At 49.1% G+C, this 23,855-nt stretch overlaps 1 long non-coding RNA gene across 3 annotated transcripts in view; it reads left to right on the forward strand.

Annotated features, from left to right (window-relative positions):
* The window catches only part of LOC149127600 (uncharacterized), a 151,819-nt gene that overhangs the window by 3,100 nt on the left and 124,864 nt on the right, over window positions 1-23,855 (forward strand). For 2 of the 3 annotated variants that reach the window (XR_016231090.1, XR_016231089.1), the window contains one exon: window positions 13,397-13,444. This is a non-coding gene — a long non-coding RNA (uncharacterized LOC149127600). Of the gene's footprint in view, window positions 1-2,178; window positions 3,224-13,396; window positions 13,445-23,855 lie in introns of those variants that run through there. The other variant, XR_016231091.1, reaches the window with a different exon arrangement.

The following is a 23,855-nucleotide window of genomic DNA, read 5'->3' on the forward strand; positions in this document are numbered from 1 at the left end:
CGCCGCGGCTCAACAGGCTAATCCTCCACCTAGTGGCGCTGGCACACCGGGTTCTAGTCCCGGTCGGGGCACCGGATTCTGTCCCGGTTGCCCCTCTTCCAGGCCAGCTCTCTGCTGTGGCCAGGGAGTGCAGTGGAGGATGGCCCAAGTGCTTGGGCCCTGCACCCCATGGGAGACCAGCATAAGTACCTGGCTCCTGCCATCGGATCAGTGCGGTGCGCCGGCCGCGGCGGCCATTGGAGGGTGAACCAACAGCAAAGGAAGACCTTTCTCTCTGTCTCTCTCACTGTCCACTCTACCTGTCAAAAAAAAAAAAAAAAAAGTCACTTAACATTGTGGGATTCCTGCTTGTGGAGGGCGGCAGGATGAGTGGGCTGTTGGAGATGAACTCTTGAGGGTCTCATCCCTTCAATCGGAGCTCCTCTTTTATCTGTTACAAGAATTTGAGGAGCTGGCATTGTGGTGCATCAGGTTAAGTCACTGATGTCCAGATTCCACGTCAGAGAGCCTGTTGGAGTCCTGGCTGCTCTGCTTCCTGTCCAGCTTCCTGCTAATGCACCTGGGAAGACAGTGGAGGAGGATGGCCCGAGACCTCAGACTCCTGCCACGCACGTGGAACACCTGGATGGGGTTCCTGGCTCTTGACTTCTGCCTGGCCAAGCCCTGGCTATTGTAGCCAGTAGGAGAATGAGCCAGCAGACGGAAGATCTCTCTTGCATTCTGTTTTTCCCTCTCTCTCTGTCACTCTGCCTTTTAGAGAAATAAAACAAACCTAAAAAAGTTGTTTGAAAAGGTGAAAATCATTAATTTCACTAATAAGAATCACAGTCATACATAGCTGCTGGGGGCTTGGTGCTCTGTGCTTGGAGTCCTCCTTGCGTTGGCTGAACCAGTGCTCACTCACTCCAAGCCACAGGGTGGTGAATGGCAGAACTCTCCCACAGGGGTAGAATGCGAGTCCCACAAGTCAAATTTAAAATTTCCTAGTAGCACATTAAAGTAAAAAGAAATAGGTGCAATTGATTTTAATAATACCTTTTATTTAATTTTTTTTTTTGACAGGCAGAGTGGACAGTGAGAGACAGAGAGAAAGGTCTTCCTTTTGCCGTTGGTTCACCCTCCAATGGCCGCTGCGGCCAGCACACTGCGCTGATCCGATGGCAGGAGCCAGGTACTTATCCTGGTCTCCCAGGGGGTGCAGGGCCCAAGCACTTGGGCCATCCTCCACTGCACTCACAGGCCACAGCAGAGGGCTGGCCTGGAAGAGGGGCAACCGGGACAGAATCCGGTGCCCCAACCGGGACTAGAACCCGGTGTGCCGGCACCGCTAGGTGGAAGATTAGCCTAGTGAGCCGCGGTGCCAGCCTATACCTTTTATTTAATGCAGTAGATCCAGGGTACTATCGTTTTGGCACATCATCAGTATACTTTTTTTTTTTTTTAAAGATTCATTTATTTATTTGAAAGTCAGAGTTACAGAGAGGCAGAGGCAGAGACAGAGAAGTCTTCCATCTGCTGGTTCACTCCCCAGATGACCGCAATGGCTGGAGCTGAGCCAATCCGAAGCCAGGAGCCAGGAGCTTCTTCCAGGTCTCCCATGCAGGGGCAGGGGCCCAAGGACTTGGGTCATCCTCTACTGCTTTCCCAGGCCATAGCAGAGAGCTGGATTGGAAGTGGAGCAGCTGGGTTTTAACTGGTGGTGCCCATATGGGATGCCATCATTGCACGTGGGGGCTTTACCCACTATGCCACAGCGCTAGCCCCCAATCAATATACTTTTTAAAAAGATGCGTTTTATTTATTTGAAAGGTAGAGTTAACATAGAAAGAGACAGAGATTCCCTCCCCCCCCAAACACACATAGAGGGACACAGCTCTTTCATCCACTGGATCAACAGCAACATCTGGGGCTGGCCAGGGTGCAACCAGGAGTCCATCTTCTGCTGCTTTCCCAGGAGCACTGGCAGGGAGCTGGTTTTGAAGCAGAGCAGCCAGGACTAGGACAGGTGCCTGTAAGGGATGACGGTATCCCAGGCAGCAGTTTAACCCTCTGCACCACACCAGCCTCATCAATACAATAGTGACAGGATATTTATCTTTCTTTCTTTCCTTCCTTCCTTCCTTTTTTTTTTTTTTTTTTGAAACGAACTCTTTGGAACCAATCATATGGTTCACATAGCACCTCCTTTCATGTCCTTGATAGCCACAGGTCATCAATGGCTACTGTCTCAGGTGGGCAACCTTTAGGGCCAGACTGCCTGTCCTCTTTTGTCACTTACTGGTGATCTTGGTAGATGTGGGGAATCCCACAGGAGTCCCAAAAGAGTTACAGAGCACCGCTAACCCAAAGAGAAAGAGAAAACGCAAAACCAAAATGGAGTTTCTTAAGCTAAGGCCACTAGGCACCAGGAACTGCTCAGACCATCTGTCAGAACAGACACAGGTGCTGAGGCCTGATAAGGACTGGGGGACACTACATCATAAGAAGCAGCCAACCAGCTCACTACTGCATTACTTCATCCACACTACTGCACCACGATTGGCCACACCCAGGGTCCCCTGGGTCTGGGTCACACCCAGACACCAACATCTGGTTGGTGACACCCCAAAGGATGAGCTTGTGGTTGGTGACACACCAGGGCACCTTCACTGCCCACCTGCCCCAGCAGCCTCCGAGCTGCTCTTCATCCCCTCGGGGACCATGGCTCAGTGCGAGTGAAACTCTGCCCGCGTCTCCACTGACTGAAGCTCTCCCTGCCACCCTGCTGGAGCCACCTCGCCTGGACGTCCCAGCCGCTGCTGGAGCTGACGTGAAAGCTGGACCGACCTCTCATCAGGTGACCTCTCCAACCCTTCACCTTGCTGTCCGTCTTGGAACTTTGAGCCTACTGCCCAGAGTGCCAGTCATCCCACGACTCCTGCCTGTAAGTGACTCTTCTGAGATCCACTCTCCGAGTGGTAACGGGGACTTTGGACTCTCTGGACTTGGACTTTTCATGAACGTGATATGGTCCTTGAGAATGTAGCATTCATATTACATCCTTAGCCATGAGTGTTTAGATTGGTTATGCTTTTATGCTTTGTATGTGTTATACTTATTACTATTGCTGGATATTTCTGGAAATTGCCTTATTCCTAGATGAGTGTTATAACCTGTGGACTAACAACATATTGAGTGATATTGATCTGTAGATGTGTGCCTTGAATATATATATTGAGTGGTATTGATCATTGAATAATAAATTATATTGAAAAGACTATGACGATTCTGTGTGATTCTTCCCCGTGCTCCAACACGTCACATTAGCCTTGGTGAGCTGCGTGACAAGTGGCGCTCACAGTAGTGGAGTTCTCTAATCTTTCTTTGCTGTGAGTTTGCTCATGTAAAGAATGGAGAAAATGTTAGTTTCTCCTTCATAGGATGTTGTGAGATCAATGAGTTAACAAGTATAAGTGTTGAGGACACTACCTGGCACACAGTAAGCATTCAACACGTAGGCTCTATGTACATGGGAGGAGGGGTTTGCCCATGGCCATTGTCTAGTGGAGATGACCTAGGGCCACGTGATTCCATGGCCTGCGTGCAAAGCTGCTCCCGAGCCTGCCTCACAGCCTCGCATTCAGAGGAGAGCTAGTGAGCCAGCTCTGGGGCACGGGGGAGAAGCTTGCTGGCCAGTCTCCCTGGAGAAAACAGCCTCATCTTGGCTGATTTCAAGCCACTGATGGTTTAATAAGTGGCTTGCAAGATTTTGGAATAACTAACAGTTGGCCCTCTGGAAGTCCAATGAGCTGGTTCCAACACAGCATTGCCTCTTACTCTGATACTCTCCACCTTCTACTGCGCCATTTTCTTCTTGTGCTTCCCTTTTAAGTCTTCAAGGATCATCCAAAGGCCCCAGATGAGGTAATGAGTGTTCTGCAGTCAGCCATTAAATATTTATTTGTTGGTTGATGCTGAAGCTGTGAAAGAAAGCTTGAGTCTCTGTATTCTCTGTGAGTGAGGAAGGAGTTGAGGAGGAGGGAACAGTGGGCATGACTTGTCAGGCCACATGGAATCCAGAACCAGAAATGACAGTCTTGGCTTCCAGTCCTGGACTTTTTGTCTGCAGGCTCAAGTCTCCGAGCCATCACCTACTAATTACTAAGCAGCGGAAAAGATTAGCTTTTGAATTTGGGCTGGGAATGAATATGTTTGCAACACATTCTGTTCCCTAAGATGATAAGCCAGGCCTTCTCCCCCACCACTGTAAGTTGGCACCAGGAGGCATAAGGGCTACAAATTTTCAAAGAGGTTTAAGTCTTGGGAAACCCTGGGCTAGTGTCCTGACATTTTTTCTTTATGTATTTTTTTTCTTGTTTCTGTTGTAATTCTGTGTGGATTGGTTGTGATCAGTAAGAAAATGGGTAGTTCGGAATAACAAATGCACCAATTCAAGAAACAAGAATTAGGAAGACAACATGATGCCCCCAAAAGAACACAATACTTCAGTACTAGATTGTGAAGATGAGATTGAAGAAATGCCAGAAATGGAATTTAAAAAATTGATCATAGGATGACTTAGAAGTAATCAGACACAAATGCATTAACTAATGAAATCCATACATGACATGAAAGAAAATTTCTCCCACGAAGTTGAGATTTTAAAGAGAAATCAAAAGGAAATCTTAGAAATGAAGAATTCAACAAATAAATGCAGTGGAGAGCCTTAACAGAATCGGTGAGGCAGAAGAAAGAATATCTGACTTAGAAGACAAAGCACAGGAAATTATACAATCAGACCAAACACAAGGAGAAGAAATTAGAAAACTAAAAAACACTGTTGGAGATCCGCAGGATTCTATCAAACAACCCAACATACAGGTTCTAGGACTTCCTGAAGGTGTAAAGAGAGAAAGGATTAGAAGGCCTTTTAAGTGAAATAATAATAGAAACTTTCTCTAATTTGGAGAAAGAAAAGAATGTCCAAGTACAGGAAACACATAGAACTCCTAATAGACATGACCAGAAAAGATCTTCACCACAACACATTGTAATCAAACTCTCCACAGTAAAACATAAAGAAAAGATTCTGAAATGTGCATGAGAGAAATGGCAGATTAGTTTCAGAAGATCTCCAATAAGACTCACAGCAGACTTCTCATCAGAAACCTTACAGGCTTGGAGAGAATGGCGAGATATATTCCAAGTCTCAAGGGAAAAAAAAACTGTCAACCCAGAATACTGTACCCTGCAAAGCTCTCATTCATGAATGAAGGTGAAATAAAGACCTTCCATGCAAAAAAAAAAAAAAAAAAAAAAAAAAAACAAAGAAAGAAAGAAAATGGGCAGCTCTGCATTTAAGAGAACACAGTAAAATCAGGACAATGGCGCTTTCCAAAGCTGTTGGTATGTGCAGGATACTGGAGTTGGGGGTATTCGACTTAAGATGACAGTATCAGGCACTTTGTTTTTTCTGAACTCCCACCATACCTGCCTGAATCTCTTAGGCAACTTTCTAACTTAGTTACATCTACTATTTACTGATTTGTGACCCTGTACTTGAGAGGAGTTTCTTTGGGAAAGAAAACATTTATTTATTTATTTCTAAGATTTATTTTATTTATTTGAAAGAGTTACAGAGAGAGGTCTTCCATCTGCTGGTTTATTCCCCAGATGGCTGCAATGGCTGAAGCTGAGCCGATCCGAAGCAGAAAAGCCAGGAGCCAGGAGCTTCCTCCAGGTCTCCCACGCGGGTGCAAGGGCTCAAGCACTTGGGCCATCTTCTACTTTCCCAGGCCATAGCAGAGAGCTGGATCAGAAATGGAGCAGCTGGGGCCCGAACCGGCAATTCATATGGGATGCTGGTGCCACAGGCCAGGGCTTTAACAGTGCTGGCCCACATTTATTTATTTTTAAAAAGATTTATTTATCTATTTGAAGGGCAGAGTTACATAGAGAGAAGAGAGAAATATCTTCCATGCACTGGTTCACTCCCCAAACGGCTGTAACTTCCGGAGCTGGGTCAGGCTGAAGCTGGGAGCCTGGAACTCCACCTGGATCTCCTAGGTGGGGGACAGGGGCCCATGCACGTAGGCTATCATCAGCTGTTCTCCCAGGCTCATTATCAGGGAACCGAGTTGGAAGTGGAGCTGCTGGGACTTGAATGGGCACTCAAATGGAACACCAGCATTACCAAAACACTGGGCCCAGAAGAGGTTTATTTTATCTTACAGTTTGAGATTACAGGATTGAACAGCTCCGTAGTCTGGCATCTGGTGGCAGGTGCAGCAGTAGGGAATCGCAACATGAACCAGGAAGGAAAGAGGGAGCCCAGGCTGAACTTGAACTGAAATACTCTAATCTCTTATGAGAACCACCTCCCTAGGGCACATGGCCGACGACCCAAAGACCTGCCATCTACCCCACCCCACCTCCTAGACACTGTTGCTAGATCAAATCTCTACCGTTCTTAAGCATTAGAGTTTAAGTAGCTGCATGTGTTCTGGGGGAGACAAATCCCACTCAACTCATAACAGAGGGTCAAACACAACCAGCAGGCTGTGGGAGACGGGCTGGTGGGATAGCACAGCCCAGTCACAGAGAGCTCTGTGTGACACCCTTGGGACTGTGTTCAGCTGGTAAGAGGGAGCTCTGGAGAGGGCCCGTCAGGGGAGGGAGGTGGTTAGCATTACGGCTGACTGTGCTGATGGCGCATTGACAGATGAAGAACCAGTCAAGAAAATACCGTTTCAGGGAAGGAAGATGCGGACCCCTATCAAACAGCAGCCAGTGGAGGAGGAGAGGCAGACAGGCTTTGAGAAACACGGAGGAGGCGGAATCAGAGACACACAACGATGTCTCAGGGGAGGAGGCGAGAGTGGGAGAGGCAGTGGATGGAAGTTTGGGAGGGTGTCCCGCTGAGGCTGAGCGCAGAGGAGAAGGAACCTGTGGTTTCAGTGTCAAGAATGCTGGGGTGGAGGTGTGTGCTGGGCGTGGCTATTCCTTGGTTTCCACGGGGGTCTGCCCCTCCTCAGGTTCGGTGGTGTGCGCAGCTGTTTCTTACCCGTCAGCCCGAGAGGGCGTCTTGCTGGCTTATCTGAGTGCTCTCCTCTGTGCTGGGTTCTTGGCTGCTGTTTGCATGTGTGGGGAGAAGAGTCAGTTGTGGGTTGGGATATGCGTGAAGACAGATCCCGGCTGAAGGGGGATACAGACACAGGGAAGAAACTCACCCGCATCTGCTTCCCTAGCAAACAGGGGCCACAGGGTCCCCTCTTGATGGGGCTGATTTCATTCCCCCTTCACATTCTGGCGTAGGTATAGCTCTTCCTGGTCTCCCAACCAGGGTGGTTCCACCACTGGAGCTAAGCACTATGAACCATTTCTTTGATGATGTTTTCCATTTTGTTTTGTGACTGCAGACCATGAACCCTATGAACACAGGGACTGTGCTAGTGTTTGATCACCACTGTATCCTGGGCTCTCTTGCACTTAGTAGTAAGTGCTCTACTTGCTAGGTGGTCAGGCAGGAGGGTTTCAGTCTTGAGGAGAATCTAATGAAGGGACTATTTATACAGGAGTGAAGGCATGAAGGAGCTGATCCCGGGACAAGCCGCTGTGGGAGGCTGATGGCACTTGGGACAGATTTCAGTACATTCCCCCAAAACGCATGCTGAAGTCCCAGCTCCCAAGTACCTGTGAATTTGACCTTATGTGAAGACAGAATCCAGTTAAGATGAGGTCATTAAGGTAGACCCCGACCCAACATGACTGTTGTCCTTATAACCAGAGAGAAAGAGACATAGGAAAAAGACGGCCCTCCCTGTGCTGAAAAAGGCCAGGATTAGAGTGGTGCGTCTGCAAGCCAAGGAATGCCCAAGATCATTGCCAGAGGCTGGCAGACACAAGGACAGATGGTTTCCTGCGTGTCTCAGAGGGAGCATGGGCTTGCCGACACCTTGATGTTGGTTGCCTGCAGAACTGTGTGTTAAGTTACCTGGTTTGTGACAGCGGCCTCGGGAAATGAATGTGTTGCTCATCGAGGAAGAAGGAAGTGAGCTATAATCAGTAACCTCTGGCAGAGATGCCACTGACCACGAGCTATGGCCCTGGTAGAAGGAATATTATTTTTTTCAAGATTTTTATTTATTTGTTTGAGAGGCAGAGTTACAGAGAGAGAGAGAGAGAGAGAGAGAGGTTTTCCATCTGCTGGTTCACTGCCCAAATGGCTGCAATGGCCAGAGCTGGGCCATTCTGAAGCCAGGAGCCAGGATCTTCTTCTGGGTCTCCCTCATGGGTACAGAGGCCCAAGTACATGGGCCATCTTCTACTGCTTTCCCAGGTCATAAGCAGAGAGTTGGATGGAAAGAGGAGCAACCAGGACATGAACCAGTGCCCACATGGGATACCGGCACCACAGGAGGAGGCTTAGCCTACTATGGCACAGCGACCCCAGAATTACAACTACTGCAAACCAAGGCCCAGCAGGGAGGGAACAGGTGAACAGACCCCTAGGACTCTCTTCATCCTCACCATCTCATTTCTATCTCCTACCTCCTCTTAGAACGACCCATCAGGCGGGCAGGGGGCAAGGCAGCTTGGTGATGGGTCCCAGAAGTCGGTCTCCTCCCTGCTTGGGGTCATCTGATGGACAAGGAAAGTAGATCCCATCCAGTGAGGAGGAAACACTGATAGGGAACGAGCGAGAGAGCGATGCAGACACAACTTGGCCCTTCTCTGTTTCCGTCAGGAGAAGAAAGAAGGCAGCACTACGTTTTTAGCAGTTGGGACTTCTCTGTCTAACTCACTGGCTCAGTCCTCGGCTCTGAGTCTTGCTACACCTCCCTCTCGGTTTGCGCAGCCAGTACCTATAGGCTGCCTCTACTTTCAGGTTGTAAGGAACGCAGTTGAGTCTGACAACGGAAACACAGCTGTCATTAGGAAGTGCCAGCCTCCGAAGCAGGAAAGCCATCCGCCCTCGAGGGTTGCCAACGAAGATGACTCGCTGTACTGGTACGCCTGTGGCGGGCCGGGCCAGAGCGTGCTCCTGCGACGCAGAGTGTCCTGTCAGGTGAAAGGGACAACCGGGTAATCCGGCTCCCGTGTCTGTGTGAGGCCTGGATGTCCAGTCGTTGCTGCCAGCTCTGACGGCAGCAGCAGTCACTCAGGGGCGTGAGGGTTAGGCTCTCCCATGGATGGACCCACTGAACAAAATGGGCTAGATCATTTTTAAAAAAATACTTATTTATTTATTTGAAAGTCGGAGTTACAGTGTTGGGGGGTGGGGAGAACAAGGAGAGAGAGAGAGAGAGAGAGAGGTCTTCCATCCCCTGGTTCACTGTCCCAAGATGGCCACAACAGCCAGGACTGAGCCAGGCAGAAGCCAGGAACCAGGAGCTTCATCCAGGTCTCCCATGTGGGTGCAGCGGCCCAAGTACTTGGGCCTTCCTCCACTGCTGTTTCCCAGGCAATAGCAGGGATCAGAAGTGCAGCAGCCGGGACTCGTATGGGATGCTGGCATCCCGGGGGGCAGCTTTACCTGCTACGCCATAGTGACAGCCGCTGGGTTAGGTCTTTGTTCTTGTAGAAAAGCTGTGAAGATCTGGCTGTGCTGCGGAGCCCCCGGAGTTGTGTTCACGTCTCACTAAAGCATCCAAAATGCAGTCAGTTCAACGCTTAGCTTGGTACAGGACCAATGACTGATTTCATGCCAAATGCAGGTGTCTAGGGAAGGGTTAGGGAAGTCAGAATTAGGGAGATCTGTTGAGGGTGGGTATCAGGCTGGCTCCAACCACGGCCAGTGGCAGAGGTAGGCCACTGAGCCCCCAACATGAACTTACCAGGGAGTTTGAGATTGATGGATGGATAGAGGAAGAGAGAGAGAGAGGGAGAGAAGGAGAGAAGGAACAAGAGAGAGAGAGAGTGCACAAGTAAGTTGTTAGATCCACCTGACTGAGGCAAGTCAAGGAATGTTCTTGGCCCAAGAATCCTGGATGGAGCCATCCAGGTCCAGTGTTCCCAGGGTTGGTTCTGCCTGGGAATTAGCTGAAGGAGTTCCTGGGGACAGGGGCTGAGGTCTTTGCCAGGTTTCCTTGACTGAGTGTAGTCCAGGAGGTCACTGTTGTAGCTTCCAGGGAACACTTGCCTATCTTGACTACTACTGGGAGGTAAGAATTTTCTCCTGGAACCATCCTGCCACTGCTCTGGACCCGGCTAGACAGGACTAAATAATACTTGACACCTGCTCAAGACTTCTTATTTCCTGTGCATTTTCTCATTCCATACCTATCTACGTTGGGTAGAAACTAAGGTGTTGGGGCTAGCATTGTGTCATAGTGTGTTAGGCTACCATCTGCGGCACCAGCACCAGTCCGATTCCCAGCTGCCCCACTTCTGATGCAGCTCCCTACTAATGCACCTGGAATTGCAGTAGAGGTTGGCCCAAGTTATTGGGCCCCTACACCCACATGGGAGACCCAGAAGAAGGTCTTGTCTCCTGGCTTCAGCCTGGCCCAGCCCTGGCTGTTGTGACTATTTGGAGAGTGAACCAGCAGATGGAAGATTTGCCTCTCTCTGTCTCTCCCTCTCTCTCTGTTACTCTGCCTCTCAAATAAGTGAATGAATCTTAAAAAAAAATTCAGTTGTTTGGATATATAAAGGCAAGTGAGATGAGATTTTAGAAAATATAGACTGGATTTCCAGCTACCATAAAGTTTGGGGGCTCAAATTCTACTCTGGGAGCTGCTTGAGGTATGCTCTGTGCTTTACAAACCACAGTTTTGGGGGGCATCTCAGTTATGTAGGCATGCATAAGTCACAGCTCCTCAAAGGATTTTGATCTAGATGGCAAGAAATATGATTTAGGAAAAAACTCACCAATATTTGGTCATGAAATGTGAAAGATGACTAAACCCTCCTTGTGTTAATTCGCTGAGATGTTGGTGTGTTGCCGACAGCAGTTAGCTTACCTTGACTCATGTTCCATGTGTATGTGTGTATGTGTGTGTTGGGAGCAGGAGCCGGAGAGGTGGAGTTGGTGGTGAAGGGTGGATCCATAGGAATGTCCTGGGGTGGGCGTCGTGGTTGTGTTTGGCTGGGTACAGAGAAGGAGGTCTTTTAGAGCCTTTATGACGGCCGTGGTTGGTGTCTCTGCAGGTTCATTGCATCTTCTTGCCTAAACTCTGGCCTAGAAAGGATGTGATGGGTGGACAAGGACATAGGCTGTGACTTACAGTAAGTGGCCAGAATGGCTGTGCTCAGAGCCAGTGGGCCGTAGGGCTGAGGACGCAGGAGGAATGGTCAGGGAGCAGTTGGAGGCTCCCACTCCCAGCAGGCTTCGGGAAGACAGGCCAGTTATGCAGGGAATTTCCGGCCTTTGCAACCCCTCATGCCAATAACCACAGCTTAGTTTGGCTATTGTCAGTGAATTTTCAAAAAATACCCCAGGAACTCTTTCAGGTTTGTCCTTGAAATTCATATCCAGTGCAAGGCTGGCTCATTTCTGAATCAGACTTTGGGTAAGGAACTGACAATGGCTTATTTTCATTCATGATCAAAACGGAAGAAACTCCTTTTCTTTTTTCTCTTTGTCCACTTTTAGAAATGTAAGGGGGTGGTGGTACGGGAAAGAATTTGTTCTTGAAAGAACAAAAGGTGGGGAGAGGTTGGAAAAATACCCTGATTTTGGATGGTGCCTTCAGGGCCCTGGCCAGGATGGGGCTGATTGGGGTGGGCTGAGGCCTGCCTTCCCAGGAACTGATTACACACGGTGTTGTCATTCTAAGGAAAGAATGCGGCCCGCTCTGGGTAAGGAATGAGAAGCAGTACCGCACTGCCTGCTGTGAGAATGAGAGGAACCCGAGCTCAGGGACCTGCACCCACCCGCTCAGTAGACTCTCAAGGAACAATTTAATTCCCTGCCGTGGGGCTTGGGAGCTGGGTGTCTTTATTCGAAGGAGCTGGGCAAAATTGTGGTGCCTTAGATCAACTGGGGTCCGGAAGAGGTCTTCCCTGGGGATACACGGGATAATTTGAGAGATGGACCCGTGTGCTTGGATGGGGTGTGGGGACACAGAATCTGAATGGCTTGAGTGAAGGCTACTGAGTTACAGTGTCTACACCTGCTTGGCCTGTTCCCTTTTCTTAAGAACCCTTAAAGAGCAGAGATCGGTAGAGAAATGGGAGCAGTAAGGAAAGGGAGAGGAGAGGAAGGGTGTGGAGGAGAGGTCAGGGGCTACAGCAAGAGGGAATGGCAAGGCCTTTGTGCGGCCCCTCTCCCTGCCCATGCTACTGTAGGTGGCATGCTAGCCTTCGGTGTGACGAGGCATCAGTGGGCTTCTAGCTGGTTCCCATGCTGGATGGCGGGTGCCTCAACAGTAATAATGCTGACCTTTGGAAGTTCAGTCCCTGTGGCTCCAGGAATCCTCACTGAATAAATCGTAAGGCAAAGTAGTTTTTTACTTTCTATTTATTTATTTAGTAACATAATAATTCTCCAACTTTATGAGGTATAGTGTGATGTTTTGATATAATTATTATTTTTTAAAAACAATGTGTATCATTCAAAAGCCTGTTCTCAATGTTTTTAAAAAATAATTTTTATTTATTTGTGAGGGAAGGAGAGGAGGAGAGCGAGAGAGTGCGAGAGCACAAGGAAAGGAGAGGGAGAGTGAGAGAGCGAGAGAGAGAGGCAGAGGGAGAGGGAGAGCAGGAGAGGGAGAGGGAGAGGGAGGGGGAGAGGCAGAGGCAGAGGGAGAGGGAGAGGGAGAGGGAGGGGAGAGGGAGGGGGAGAGGGAGGGGGAGAGGCAGAGGGAGAGGGAGAGGGAGAGGCAGAGGGAGAGGCAGAGGGAGAGGCAGAGGCAGAGGGAGAGGGAGAGGGAGGGGAGAGGGAGGGGAGAGGGAGAGGCGGAGGGAGAGGGAGAGGCAGAGGGAGAGGCAGAGGGAGAGGGAGAGGGAGAGGGAGAGGGAGAGGGAGAGGGGGATCTCCATGTGCTGGCTCACTCTGCAAATGCCCACAACAGTTGGGGATGGGTCAGGCTGAATGGAAGAGTCAGGAATTCAGTCCAGGCCTCCCACATGGGTGGCAGGGACCCAAGCACTTAAAGGATCATCTCCTGCCTCCCATGGTGCACATTAGCAGGAAGCTGGAATTGGGAGCGGAGCTGGCAGTTGAACCCAGGCACTCCAGTATGGGATGTGGTGTCCCAAGAGGCGCCTTAACTGTCATGCCGATTGCCTGCCCCATTCCCGATCTTTTCTTTGCATGTCTAGGAAGACAGTAACAGACTCGGGTTAAATACGGGAGGGCTTCCGAAAATCCAAGGAAAATGCATATTATGAAAAAACTATGCAAGAATTTGAAAAGTATTTTGCACCAAACCCAACTTGCCTTTTAATTCCATTTTCCACGAACTTTTTGCAGTACCCTTTGTGCTGGAGTGAAGCCGTGCACTGCAGTTAGACTCAGCAGGTACAATATGGGTTTGCTGGAATGAGAATTGGACACAATAAAAATCAGTAACTGAGGGAGAATCTGCAAACCTGCCTGGCGGAGATGCTCTGGAGGCCTGGCCCATGAAGGCCAACCCTTCCCCACGCATCTCAAGGGAGAAACCGCTGTTTTCCAAGTGGCTCAGGACGGACTGAAGTCGGTGTAGTTATTTACTTTCCTTCTGAGCCGACCTCTGTCAAGTGGTTTCCGCAGAGTAGAACGGGGGGAGTGTTTTTCACTGGGACTAGATCTGAAGACAAAGGAGCACATTTCTTGCCCTCAAATGACACTCTTGTCTTCTTGGTGAATTCCGAGGTGCAAGGGTTACATCTCTAAGTGGAGATAACTGCTCTCTGTACTGTAGCTCAGCGCAAACACTCTTACAACACCATGCACAAGGAAATGCTGACAGTCACTCTTAGATCAAGAAGGGACTGAGGGCTGGCGCCGTGGTGCAGCAGGTTAATCCTCCACCTGCAGTGCCAGCATCCCGCATGAGCGCTGGTTTGAGTCCTGGCTTCTCCACTTCTGATCCAGCTCTCTGCTGTGGCCTGGGAAAGCAGTAGAAGATGGCCCAAGTCCTTGGGCCCCTGCACCCACGTGGGAGACCTGGAAGAAGCTCCTGGCTCCTGGCTTTGGGTCAGTGCAGCTCCAGCCATTGCTGCCATCTGGGGAGTGAACTATCGGATGGAAGACCTCTCTCTTTCTCTCTGCCTCTCTGTAACTCTGCCTTTCAAATAAATAAATAAATCTTATAAAAATTTATTAAGCTTATCATTTGCATATCTTGTTGAGTATAAAATGATACCAGCTCCCGGAATGGGAAGTCCATGGCTAACTGACTTCAGAGCATTTATTACTGACTAGCTGAACGAAGCAAATGTGGTAGTATGAATGGTCTTCAAAAGATTCACGAAAAATGCATTAATGCAAAACTATGTATGGATTCCCAATTTTTTTCACCAAAAATAAACATCTTTTAATTCCATTTTCCATGAACTTTTTGAAGTACCCTGGTAAGTAACCTTGACAGAAGTCCTCGTTGTCTAACAGTGTAAGTAACTTGGACATGTTATTCAATGTCTCTGGATTTTTGTTTCTCTTCTAAAGAAAAAACAGAACAAAACAAAGAGGGTCATTTGTTGATTGCCCGCGGAATCTGCTCACCCTGCTGGCACTGGTCTAGCAGTGGGGAGAACATAAGTGACCTCCAGTGGCAGCTCCGGTGCTGGTGGGCTGGGACAGTGACGTCAGTGCAGCACCAAAGCCGCCCCCCCCCCCAGCTGCCTTTGCCTGCCTGCATCAACAGACCTTCTGCGCAGGCCCAGGCAGGCACCGCTCTCGCTCCTTCCTGCTCCTGGCTGCCCTCATGCTGCGAAGCTGCTGTTGTCCTCCAGGCTCCTGGCCCTGAAAGGCTCTTTCTGTTTGATGGATGAGTTTGAAACCACAGGACACCGGGTGGGGAGAGGGACAGAACAGCTGAGGATTCCTCAACCCCGGATCCTAGAACATGTGGTCAAGAATCCATGTCCAACTTTCCCTGGGGACACAAAGAACAAAGGTCCACCTTGAGGCAGCTCTTCAGTTGTCTGAAGAGACACCACCACCTTCCCAGCCCATTGCTCACCCCACAGGGCACCAGCATTTGTGGTTTAGACGTCTCTGCAGGAATTGCATCTGGGTGATTTTCCATCTCACTTCGTTGACTCAGTCTTTCTTCCCGACCCACGGAGGCACACGAGTTAAGTGGCTCTTGTTGGCCATTGGGAGAACTTAGCCCCTAAACACGGAAGTAGTGTAGTGCGAGGTCCTTGGGCACAGGTCATACTTGCCCTCTTCCTTGGGATCAACTCAGGAAACCAGTTTATCTCTGATCTGGAGTGGAGTAAACAGTTTCTGGCCCAGGCATTCTCCTATCAGGAGCAGGGTTTAGCGGAAGCACAAATATTGGCCCAATAAAACCACAGATTCTTAAACCGGAAGGGATTTGGAGATCAGAGACTCCAGTTCTAATGGGTGAGGAAACTCAAGCCAAGAGAAGTAACTGGCTTAGGAGCAAAAGCCAACCAATGATAGAACCAGTGAGAGCGTAGACAGAGTGGGACTGATTTCCTGAGCCAACCAGATGGAACTGATCACATCATAGTTTGTCCCAGGAGATCAAGGTTTCTCAACTGCTGGATCATTCCATGAGAGGGGAACTGTCCCATGCTGTCTGGAATGGTTAGCATCAGCCTTGGCCTCTGCCTTCTAGATGCCAGTAGCACCCCTCACCTACTTGTGACAACTGGAAATGTCTCCAGTTAGTGCCAGTTATTCCTAGGAGGCAGCATTGGCCCCCTGTTGAGAGCCACTGCACTCCAGAGCCATGGAGTGTTCTTTTAGACTCAGCACTTCAATATGTGTTATGATGCACGTATTCTTTGTAGAGTTGTCTTAGGATTCGCTGTGGAGTTCTCTGGTGACAGAGCTACAGAGCATTTCTAAAAAAATTTATTTTTTTGAAAGATAGATTGGCAGAGAGAGACAGAGACAGAGGGAGAGAGAGAATATCTTCCATCTGCTGATTCACTACCCAAATGGCCACAAAAGCTGGTTGACTCCAGGATCCAGGAATTGCATCTGGGTCTCCTCTATGGACAGCAGGGACTCAAGTACTTGGACTATCATTTGCCTGCTTCCCAGGTGCATGAGCAAGGAGCTGGATTGGAAGTGGAGTGCCCTCTGATAGGGGATGCTGGTACCGTAGACGATGGCTTAACCAGCTGTGCCACAATCTGCCCTGGGCAGGGTCTTACTGAATGAATGAATCAGCGAATGAACAGCTCACTGGGGGACACTGGGATGTGTGCTTCTGCTCACTGGTTGTTTCAGGTTAAACACCAGCCTGGCGCAGTCTGGCCACGAGGCAGATGCCGCTCGTGCCCTTCTGTGAAGGACAGGAGGGGCTCCCGTCTGCCCGCTTTGTTGTGCACTATCACAGCCGTGCAGGAGGCCTCTTCTTGAGCTGCAGGCTTAATTATGTGACTTCTTTTCACTCTTATGCAACAATAGAAACAGATACTACTGGAAAGAGATTTTTCTCCCTGGGGACACAGCCAACATTCTGGAATGCTAAGCCTTGGAATTTTCACAGAAGAAAAAAGAAGTCCCCAAATACAGCCATGAACAGCCCTGAGAGCTGCAGGGAGAATATTTGTCATAGAGTCATAAAATTTTGGCACTGGGAGACGTCACAAGCACAATATGAAAGGAAACATCTCTACCACAAAATCCCATCTTATTGTCTTCCTTAATCCCAGAAATTTTCACCAGTGTGGCCTTTGGGGGAAGTGACTAAACAGTTCCATGTCTGTTTTCCAAATGATAAAATGCTCAAGAGGGTAGAGTCCTTTTTAGTTAAAAAAAGAAAAGAAAAAAAAAAGTGCATTCTGCAGACCTTTCGTGCTAGGTTGCAAAACGTGAGAGCAAGTGAATCTTGAAAGGGTGAGTTTGCTTTGGGTAGAACGAAAATGAAACAGCCTGAGTCAGAGGAAAAACACAAGCTGTTGGCCAGATAGACTCAAAAGGGGAATTAAAAAAATAGCAAAGAATGGCTTTTCATGAACTTTACTAGTCAGTTCAACCAAATAGACAAATTGACTTGAACGTAAACGGTGAAAGGGAACAGTTAAAGCAGCAATAAGTACAAAACGGGAATCAAGGCTGGCAGCGAGCTGGAAGACTAATTATGTTAGAAGAATGATTGGATAGTATTGGGTTAATATTGCTTTAAAAGTGAATTTAATTTAATTTTATTTTTTTAAAAAGATTTTATGTATTTTATTTGAGAGTTAGATTTACAGACAGTGAGAGGGAGAGACAGAGAGAGAGGTCCTCCCTCTGTTGGTCCACTTCCCAAATGGCCACAACGGCCAGAGCTGCACCGATTTGAAGCCAGGAGACAGGAGCTTCTTCCAGGTCTCCCACGTGGGTGCAGGGGCCCAAAGACTTGGGCCATCTACTGCTTTCCCAGGCCACAGCAGAGAGCTGGAATTGGAAGAGGAGCAGCCGGGACTAGAACGAGTGCTCACATGGGATGCCAGTGCCGCAGGCGGAGGATTAAGCTACTGTGCCACAGTGCCGGCCCTAAAAGTGAATTTTAGCAAGCTGCTGACGCCAGTATAAAGCCCTCACTAGGTTAGAATTCCTGCAACTGTGGCATATCCGGGTTAGGCTGCCTCCGTGGCTGCGGCATCCCATATGGAACTGGTTCGAATCTTGGCTGTTCTGTTTCCAACTCAGCTCCCTGCTAATGCACCTGGGAAAGCAGCTGAAAATGGCCCTTGGCCACCATGTGGAAGACCTGGGTGGAGCTCCTGGCTTCGGCCTGGCCCAGCACTGGCCAGAGTGAACCAGTGGACAGAGGATCTCTCTCTCGTCTTTGCCCTCTCTCTATCACTCTGCCTTTCGAATAAATGAAATACATCTTAAATAAGCAAGAACTTCTGCAGTTGGTGCCAGCCTACACTTGGGTACGTGACTCTGATGATCAGGGATAAGGATGATCGTGTACCACTGACAGGTTGCTCTTAGGGAAGTAGCAGGAACAGTGGGAGGGCAGGCAGGCGTGGGGTCCTGACTCACACAGCAGCGTCCAAGCAGACGGTGGGAAAGCAAGCATAGGCAGGTGGAGAAGCGTCAGCTGCTCCAGGAAGAAATGGGAAACCGTTTGCCACGGGCACCCCGTGAGAGGTAGAGTGGGGCAGATACGATCCTTATGCGTCCCAGGGCTGAGCAGGCCTGGGCACACGTTCGAACAGGAGGGCGTTAGGAATCTCTCTACACCTCTCGGATTTTCATATGAAGCCCGGAGAGATGGACGTTTCCCATAAACTTCCCTGTACGCCAGTGAGAGCCAGCCTGATTTCCGTCCCTGTCCCCTGCAGAGAGAACGGTCTGTTCACTCTGACAGCATGGGACACCTGGACGGGTCTCTCCTGTGTCCAGGGTGGCCTCAGGCAAGCAGGTCGGAAGCAGCCAGACAGCAGGTGGCTCTGACGCTCGCTGTTCAACACTGACAGAGTCCTGTATGCTTCCCGTGTGTTTCTCCTGTGCCCCTCCCCCCGCCATCACCAGGACTGGCGGTGACCAGAGAGACCCGGCTGGGGACAGGGGACGGGACAGGACACGCAGGGTTACCAGACTTAGGACACTCAGTTAAGTTTGAATTTCAAATGAACGATGCATGATTTGTCAGTACACCCTCCTACTAAAAAGTGCACGTATACACTAAAATTTAGTGGACCTACTTATATACTAAACATTACTTGCTGTTCATCTGAAATTCAAATGTAACCTGATGTCCTGTATTTTATCTGGAAGTGTTTAAGGGTTTTAGCAGACAAGCAGCGCGAGTCTGTGGTGACGGTGGTGACGCTGAGGGCGTGGTGCTGCCCCCTTTTTCAGATGGACCATGCCCTCCCCATATCTTCTTTTCTACATCCACCTGGGGTTTCCGGAGCAGACGGGAAATCCTAACGCTTTTGAGAAGCCAACAGCCAAGGCAGGAGAGAGAAGCTTTCGCAGGTCATTGTTAGAGCGGAATGTTTCCTGCGGTTCCCTTTGGTCGTGCTGCAGTGAGAGCAACGAGCCACTCTTGAAGGATGTGAGGACGGAGGAAACGTGGGGAGACAAAGCCGGCACACGCTGCAGCTTGTGTCCCAGGGAGATAATGGCTGTGAACTTGCACAATCTGTGGCCCGCTTTGTTCTTGAATACTAATCAGCTGGCAGCTTGGTGCCCCTTCCTGGCAGCTGCGGGAGGAGATTTTGATTTCGGAGGGAGAGTGACCCAGGGCTGTCCATATCGGACAAGGCGAGAAGGGAAATGTACCTGGACGTGCTCCCTTTAGGTACTTGCCCCAAAGTACCACCCAGCATCTGTCTTAGTGCCTGCAGGTCTGCCAGCAAGTCTAAAGATTAATGACCTTCTTTTAAAAAATGCAAATACCCCCTAGAGACATATTCGGTTTTATCCCCTCACCATGAAATTGTTCTTCAATTCTCTCTGACCTCACATTTGGCTGACAGCAAGGTCTTGAAGTTATTGCATCCTTGGACAGGTAATTCTTAGAGGCACTGGGTAACAGGATGATGAGAGAGAGAGAGAGAGAGAGAGAGAGAGAGAGAGAGAGCGAGCCCAGAAATGAAAGGATGTAGACAGTTCAGGAGAATGGGAGAGGTGGGAGACCAGCTGGAGCAATGAGGCTTAAGCAATGATGCAATTTTCCACTGAGAAGTCGTGCTGTCTCCCTCCTCCTGGAAGTTCTGTACTTTCCAGAGTGTTCCCTGCTCAGTCTTGGTCAGCTGACGAGTGTTTCTAATTCAGATAACAGCAGGATCTGGAGTGTGATGAGACCAGTTGCAAAACTGGCTCCTTGGATGGCATGAATGAGAGCCAGGGCCTCCAGTGCCAATAGGAGGGAGCTGGACTCCAGCCAACTGCCCCAGAAATGCTCCTTTAGGTTTCAAAGGGCAAAGGATGTGCACCTTGTCCTCTCCCTGGGGGCAAAAGTGACTGGTTTAGCGACGGTAACAACTTTGGGATCAGGATACCAGGGAGCAAGCCCCCGTTTCTTCGCTCGTGTAATTGAGCACCGTGGTAAGGGTAGAGCTGTGTCCTCCCATGTAAGAACAGGGATATGAGTGCTGGACTGCCTCTCGCACACGAGGTCGTGGAGAGCCGTGCGTGTTTCAGATGCTGGGCTACTACCCAGCTGCGGGTGTAGTTTCCTGGTTGGGATCACCAGTGTGGATGGAGAATGCCCATTTCATAATTAAGGGGCAGCCCCCTGTGTGGCTCTTTCTCTATCTGTCCCTGAAGCAGAGCCCCAAAGGTGGAGCTGCTGACCAAAGTTCAATGACATCAATTAGTCCCAGTGGACAAACTGCAGGGCCCTCTCATCTCTATTTCAGCTCGTCCCAGGACTGGGGACATTATGGTCTAGGCAGGCTGTTGAAAGGGATTATCCACTGTGGGACATGGCACATCGCTAAATGTGCCCACAAGTGCAGGCTGCATGCCAGGAAGGCAAAGGCCCATTAAATAAAGAAGGTCTTGAGAGCCTGTTCCCAGGAAGACAGCATTGTTTGGCTGTAGCTCTGACACCCCCCCCCCAAGAATTCTTCCTTGCTGCTAGCAAGTATCCTTACATTTCTTCCCTCCCTCCCTCCCTCTTTCTAAAAGCTATTAGTATAAAAATGCCTATCTCCAGAATTCTTACATGAAGTTCTTACATGAAGGCAGTTACTCTAGGTGATTCAGGCCAAAACCCTGGTGAATCTGGGTGCCTATGCACTGATGTGGGGGAATGTAAATGGACAGAAAAACCAGCGGTTGATGTTTACTGAGCAGTCACCGTGTGCCACGTGCTACTCAGAGCACCTGAGTGCATTTCTGCATTTTATTCCCGTGATGCCCCAAGGGGGTGAGCATCATTGTTACACCTGCTTTACAGACAGGGGACCTGGGGTCCAGGGTGGCCAGGGACCACTTCCTGGCAGTTGGGAAGTAGCAGGGCTGGTACCTACACTGAAATTCTTTGATTCCAAAACCTGTGTTCATTTTCTTTTTGTTAAGTAGACATTGGCCATTTTTCCATTCAATTATCATCTATAGCCATTGTCTATATCCCCAGTAAACTAGGGTCTTTTTGCTTTTTACTTATTAAACTTATTTTTTTAGCTTTTATTTAATGAATACATATTTCCAAAGTACATCTTATGGATTACAATGGCTCCCTGCCCCATAACTTCCCTCCCACCCGCAACCCTCCCCTTTCCCGCTCCTTCTTCCCTTCCATTCACATGGATTCATTTTCAATTCTCTTTATATACAGAAGATCAGTTTAGTATATATTAAGTAAAGATTTCAACAGTTTGCACCCACACAGAAACACAAAGTGAAAAATACTGTTTGAGTACTAGTTATAGCATTAAATCTCAATGTACAGCACACTAAGGACAGAGATCCTACATGAGGAGTAAGTGCACAGTGACTCCTGTTGTTGACTTAACAAATTGACACTCTTGTTTATGGCGTCAGTAATCTCCCTAGGCTCTTGTCATGAGTTTCCAAGGCTATGGAAGCCCTCTGAGTTCTCCAATTCTTATCTTGTTTAGACAAGGTCATAGTCAAAGTGGAAGTTCTCTCCTCCCTTCAGAGAAAGGTACCTCCTTCTTTGATGACCTGTTCTTTCCACCTCAGCACCTGGGTTTAACTGAACTCCTGTGTACTGTGATGGTCTGAACCACGAAGTTGGGCTGAAGAAAAGCCTGTTCCAAAGGACTGTGGTCATTATTGAACCTGCTTCCTGCCCCTGACTCACAGATGGCTGGTTCCCATGGCCAAGGTCTCTGTGTCCCAGCCTGCCTGGAGTCTGAGCCATTTGTTTTTATTTATTTATTTATAAGTTTTTTTTAAAGGTTTATTTATTTATTTGAAAGGCATAGTGACCTAGAGAGGCAAGAGAGAGAGAGCTCGATCTTCCATCTGCTCGTTCACTCTCCACATGGCCACAAGGACCAGGGCTGGGCTGGGCTGAAGCCAGGAGCCAGGAACTCCAGCCTGGTAACCCATGTGGGTAGCAGGAACTAGAGACCAAGTGCTTGATCCATCTGCTGTCTTCCTAGGTGCATTAGTAGGAAGTGGGGTCAGAGCAGAGGAGCCAGGATTTGAACTGGCCCTCTGATATGGGGTGCTGATCTTGCAGATGGTGGCGTAACCAACTGTGCCACAATGTTGGCCCCTGAGTCAATTGTTTTTAATACCTGATTCTTCCATCTTATAGGCAGAGCTGTTCCTTGGGAGTTTTAGACATCTTTAGAAGCTTCTTTGCCTCTTTCGGATCTCTGGGTCATGATTTAGTGTCCAAGGAATTATAAGGAAAAAAAATCACTTTGCTTCTGCAAACCCTGAAGTCTATGTTCCGATAAAGGATCCCAGCTGGGACAAGGAGATTACTTACTGGAAACTAATGAGCAAAGCTAATTACTGCAGTAGATTCGGGCAGGGACGGAGTGTACCAAAGCAGGCTGCTGGCATACAGCCCTCGCCCTCCAACCTGGCAGCAGAGCCAAGGAGCCCCCGAGACGCGGCCGTGTCTTTTGCTCTTTGAGTTGCCTGCTCAATGGCAAACAGATTTTAAGGCATGGTTTGGGGCTCAAATGTTTGACAGCAGCCAAGTACGAATTTCTGTGGCTTGTTCTCTTCCTCACTGGTTCCAAGTGTTGTAGAATATATATCCACCCAGTGCTTCCACAACCTCATTCCTCACAACTCCTACATGGTTCTGGTCCCACTTCTTGCCCCTCACTCACAAGTGGCTGGTTCCCAAGGCCAAGGCTTTTCTTCCCTACTGTCTGCCTGGAGTCTGAGCCATGAAAACTTATGCTTATCTGCTGGAAGTTGACCCCATCTGTTGACCTTCATACGTTTATTGGGTATCCTGAGCTCTGCTTGTACCAGATGCCAAATCCCATTATAATGAACTATGTGGGACACCCGAATTCTTTCCTTTTGGTGAATTTTGTTAGAACTAGACCTCAGAGGAGGTAACGGTGGTACAGGATGAGAAGGGAGGAAGTTAATATATTATAAAGTGCCTACTCCAGCGCCTAGCCCAAAGTATGCACATGTTTTAGATGTTTCGTTTCAGTATGCATCCTTAGAGCATATGAGTGTTGTAGCCCTCAGTCCTGCTCTCAACAATGAGACAAAATGCATCTACGTGCACTGTGGTCTGTGCTCCCACAGGCTTTGCATTTTAGTGGGGAGTGGCAAGACGCATATGTGGCAAGCTGGGTGCATTCCTAACGATGCCAGGACTTCAGGGAGAGGCAGCAGGGAGAGCAGGCAAGAGTACCGGGATGCACAGTGAGCCAGGCTGGCACAGCAGAGGTTAACTGGAAAACACTTGATGAGGATGGAGATGAACAGTGCAAAGACTTGGAGAAGGCATCGTGGGCGCATGGGCATGAGGAAGGGTGTGTGGAAGCCGAGCTATTGTTACCATGGCAATGAAGGATGCCAGGCTTGGTTGATGGGGTCTGTAGGAGAAGAGGGTCTGATGGCACGTGGGGCTGGATCCTTAGGCAAACTGGCAGGGACCTGAATCATAATGATTTCGTGAGAGGAGCTGGTAGATGGTGAACATTTCCAAATCTGAGTAAGGGAAACCTTGGCGGAGTGAGGAGCATGACCTTGCTTGAGTCAGAAGCAGAGAAAGAGTTTCTGTGTTTGGGTAGAGCAGGACTGAAGGTGTGTCCTGGAAACCGGCAGGTTCAGCTAAGGTGCCAGTGGCGGGGGAGGTGAGAATGGCCTAGAGTAAAGGGACTATAGCACGGGGAGC

This window comes from Oryctolagus cuniculus, chromosome 3 (assembly GCF_051225735.1).
Source record: "Oryctolagus cuniculus isolate XC-2025 breed Fujian yellow rabbit chromosome 3, ASM5122573v1, whole genome shotgun sequence".
Taxonomy (NCBI): Eukaryota; Metazoa; Chordata; class Mammalia; order Lagomorpha; family Leporidae; genus Oryctolagus; species Oryctolagus cuniculus.